Here is a 4713-nt window from a genome sequence, read left to right as displayed (position 1 = left end):
AGGGGGAGTGTCCTGTGAGGTAACCAGGAAGTACTTACAGCTAATGAGAGTGAGGGGGAGTGTCCTGTGAGGTAACCAGGAAGTACTTACAGCTAATGAGAGTGAGGGGGAGTGTCCTGTGAGGTAACCAGGAAGTACTTACAGCTAATGAGAGCGAGGGGGAGTGTCCTGTGAGGTAACCAGGAAGTACAGCACATGAGACAGGTAAGGCATTGCTAACATATATATATATATTAATTATCAATATGTTTCCGTACAGGTAACAGTACCAGTTATAACCCTTATTAAAACTCCCAGCCACAAGATTTTATTCATCCAGAATTCTTTGCAGTTCCTGAGAAGGAGGAGCCTGTCCCACCACAGTTAGATTTGTTGATGAGCTCATTTAATGCTAATTTAATGGTGGCTTTTCCACAGCAACAGGACAGAGGGGCTACACAAAGCCCTTGCAATGTCGGGGCCTAACGTGCAGAGCTGGGTGACGCCACTAAGGGGTGAGTTCAAGGAAAGGTTCTCGTCCCCTTTAAGTTGTCAGCGAGTGATTGACAGACTGGAGGATGAATAGTTCATCTGCATTTTGGTTGCCACCTGGCCGGTAAAAATGATGGCTGATCCCAATGTTATTAATGGGGGAAAAAGATTAATATATAGGAAGGCCGGTGTTTTTTTTCAGAAAAGGTGGCAACCCTATTGCCATGAGCCCAGCCCCTAGCAACAAGGCATACTTTAGGCTTCAGCATGCAGAAATGGAGAAAGAAGAAGCTGTAGATCAGAGGCCTTGTTGAATGTACAAGATAGAGAAAATGTATATATAGGGGAGTTGCAGTTAAACACAATGGCGCTCTCCTGTTTATTGGATCCTGCACAAACGAACTGACTAACGACTCTTACAGTGGGCACATTTGCATATTTCTCTGTTGTTTTACATCTGTTCCCAATCCCCTCTCCCCGTGGCCCTCTATGTGGCTCTGAGCCTTGCTACTAGCCGGTGGGCTACCTCTCCACTGCCATCAGGGGCTTGAGATAAACTCCACAGTGTCGGCCTCTCAGCCCCATTGTTCTTCCTACACGAGGGGCCAGTGTCGGACTGGGAAGCCAGGGGCCCACACAAAAACCTTAGGCTTAGGGCCACCTTTCCAAACTACTATACCTCCTCTTCTTGCTCAACCTCTTTATTCTCCTAGTATCCTTTCTCTACATCCTTTTTTTTTTTTTGACCTATACTAGATATACTTTCTCTACATACTATACTCTATTCTTCCATTATTATGCCTCTTTGATATCATAAAGAAATAGGAAATGACCATATAATAGGCCAAAGGGATTGTTCAACTTCAAAGTAACTTTTAATGTAGAGAGGGATATTCAGAGAAATTTGCAATTGGTTTTTATTTTTTATTATTATTTGTAGTTATTGAGTTTTTTAATTCATCAGCTCTCCAGTTTTCAAATTCAACAATCTGGTTTCTATGGCCCAAATTGCCCTAGCAACCATGCATTGATATGAATGAGAGACTGGCATATGAATAGGAGATGCCTGAGAAACATGAGGAATATAAAATATGTTTTTAAACTTATAGAGCATTTGTTTGTTTTTTTTTATGGAGTCAGTGACCCTTCCTTTGAAAGCTGGAAAGAGTCAGAAGAAGAAGGTAAATAATTGAAAACGACAAAAAAGAAAGAAGTTGCTTAGAATATAGCATACTAAAAGTTATCTTAAAGGTGAGCCATCCCTTTAATGTATTATCATAAATGTAAGTTAAAATTAAGCCTTTTGGGCATTTCAGGATCCTGAATGAAGAGCAAAGGTTTTCTTCATACTTTCATGAATGTCAAAAGCTGCACAGAGGAATCAGAATAAAGGGTAAATAACCTGATGTAAGAGGATAAGCCCAAAAGCTGCTGAAAACTTTCTTTATTTTCACATTTCACCAATGAAGCCTCACAGTGTTCTGGTTCCAGATTGTTCCACGTTTGCTTAATGAGAGAGGGGGAGCAGTAATCGCTGCACTTGGCAGTTCTGGGGGCCCTGGGGGAATATCGCTGTGCTGAGCAGAGAACGGGCCACTTGTTCTGAGCCCAAAGTCTTTTGGCTCGATTTGGATAAATGTCAGGAGTGAGCTGGGTGCTGAGTGCTGGGTGCTGGGTGACAGCTGAACACGGAAATGCCGGATAACGGGACCCAGTTGTGACCCTATCAGGAATGCTCAGGCCCCGGGGTTTTCCGGATAATGGATCTTTCAGTAATTTGGATCTTCATACCTTAAGTCTACTAGAAAATCATTTAAATATTAAATAAACCCAATAGGCTGGTTTTGCCTCCAATAAGGATTAATTATATCTTAGTTGGGATCACGTACAAGCGACTGTTTTATTATTACAAAGAAAAAGGAAATTGATGATTTAAATAAAGAAGGAAGACCAACTGTTTGCTGGTTTGTTCCTTATGGGACCTTAGGAACCCTCCTGTCATCTGGAAAAAAATCCAATGATTAAAAAAAACAAAACTCCAGTCTCCCTCCCACAACTGGGACCAAGGGGCACAACCCTATAAACAAAATGTATATGTAGGGATTGTTAAAGATCTGTTTACCCCTAAATCACAGGCCTGCCGATCTAACCCCTTGTCCTGATAGGAAAACTGGGTTTAACCCTTCCAGCTCCAGCAGCCGGAACAAAGACCATAGAGCCAGACTGAATCTGATCGGCTTGGATTCCCATTGGAGGGTTCTTTCACATATCAATGGAGCTGTTGGCTTTGGAGAGCATAAGAGATGTCTTATTGAGCAGTATTAGGACAACAACTGTTGTGTCGCTGGACTACAGCTCCCAGAATGCTTTGGTCTCTTAAGGGGTTATGTGATAAAAGGTACTACGTTTGCCCAGGAGCAGTAACATATAGCCACCAATTAGACATTAGCATTTACTGGTCATCTGTTTAAAAGCAAACATCCTTATGGTTGCTATGGGTTACTGCTCCTGGGCACACTTACTGCCTTTTATTACATATGGGGGTTAAAGTGCAAACAATTGGGGATCCTCTGAAACCCTTGAGAATATGCTGAGAATTCTTAAAGCATTGCATAGGTTAGCACCCCTAAAACCAGTCCCACTCTGTAGCAAAGGTTCTGAGTGAACCGGGGCCCATTCCTTTGCATTTCCGTGGATGAGATTTCCGTATCACAGGCTTCTCATAGCAACGCTACATAGATACAAAGATACATAGATAATAATCTATTTTTTTTCTGGGTTCCCAGTGCGGCGGCTGTCGTCGGTGATGGATTCCGGTACTTACCCGCTGTGCATCCTGGGGAAACGCAGAACTTCTCCTAAGTTATTCACATAGTAACTGGGGCCTCTTGCATTTTTATGGACTATTAAAGTGGAGCCTACCTGAGACACTGCTGTATATTTCTCATTTTTGTTACCTTGGGGAGTCTTCCCTATGGCTGTCACTTCTCTAGTTAAGGGGAAATAAGACTCAGGCTGCCTCCCACACACCTTTATTTCATCTAGAAATTAGAATACGGCCCCCGCCGCTCCTCTGTTTGACACAATAACGTATCAATCTCATTAACAATGTCCAAGAAAACATTTGCTGGGAGTTGGGATCACTGTGTAACTGATCAAGTGCAGTCCCTCTCCTGTCACACAGTCATTAAAAATTAGAATACAAGTAACAAACATATCGTTAGCTTCAATCCAGTCATGTCTGCCTGACATCTGTGTGTAATGTATTCTCCTCACTTGCCCTGGAATGACCTATACATAGCTGACCTATACATAGCTGACCTATACATAGCTGACCTATACATAGCTGACCTATACATAGCTGGCCTATTGAGTGTAGAAAACTTCCCCAGGGTGATTTGAAAAATTTCAGGCAAAAAAAAAAATCTTTGTAATAGAGACATTACTTTGTCTAAGCAAATACACTGCCTAATCCCCTCACTTGATGAGGTCTCCAAACAAACGGATCTGGGCCCCAGCTTAGCTGCTTCAGGTAGAAGACCATGGCCTAGAAGACCATGGCCTAGAAGACCCCAGCCTAGAAAACCACGGCCTAGAAGACCCCAGCCTAGAAGACCCCAGCCTAGAAGAACCCAGCCTAGAAGACTCCAGCCTAGAAAACCAAGGCCTAGAAGACGCCAGACTAGAAGACCGCGGCCTAGAAGACCCTGGCCTAGAAGACCCCAGCCTAGAAAACCACGGCCTAGAAGACCCCAGCCTAGAAGACCCTGGCCTAGAAGACCCTGACCTAGAAGACTCCAGCCTAGAAGACCCCAGCCTAGAAGACCCCATCCTAGAAAACCAAGGCCTAGAAGGCCCCAACCTAGAAGACCCCAGCCTAGAAGCAGGGCAGCACACATACAGTACTAACAGCAAAGACCCTTGCAGCCTTCAGACGTCACTATGTTAGGGGCCATTTGGGCCTCTGTGTACTTGGAATGTCAGGGCCTACTTTGACTCTCAGTCCAGACATGTCTCTGCTCATATATCGGGACACCCTTAATTGTATAATATTTTCTGGGGGGCACAGATCTCATTCATTTGCTGGGGCCCCCAGTCTCCCTGTCTCTACACCTCCTCTCAGACAGTAGCAGCCCTCCATGAGGATTTAAGCCCAGTCCCTGGCAGGCGGCATTAAATATTGGATATGTTCTCCATCTGGTTCCTTACAGGGGCGATAAACTGCCAAAATAAATGGCTGCG

The 4713-nt window shown here is 43.9% G+C and overlaps 1 long non-coding RNA gene across 2 annotated transcripts; it reads left to right on the top strand.

Moving 5' to 3' along the window:
• Nucleotides 1–1673: 1673 nt before the first annotated feature.
• Nucleotides 1674–3397, top strand: LOC108712516. 2 transcript variants are annotated; one of them, XR_001934996.2, is made up of 2 exons: nt 1674–1722; nt 3258–3397. It is a non-coding gene; the product is annotated as an uncharacterized LOC108712516 (long non-coding RNA). The 2 variants fall into 2 exon arrangements; XR_001934997.2 differs by lacking the exon at nt 1674–1722 and adding an exon at nt 1740–1864.
• The last annotated feature ends 1316 nt before the right edge of the window (nt 3398–4713 follow it).

This window comes from Xenopus laevis, chromosome 3S (genome assembly GCF_017654675.1).
Source record: "Xenopus laevis strain J_2021 chromosome 3S, Xenopus_laevis_v10.1, whole genome shotgun sequence".
In the NCBI taxonomy this organism is placed as follows: domain Eukaryota; kingdom Metazoa; phylum Chordata; class Amphibia; order Anura; family Pipidae; genus Xenopus; species Xenopus laevis.
Note: the sequence above shows the minus strand (reverse complement) of the source record. Positions and strands in the feature narration are given on the sequence as shown.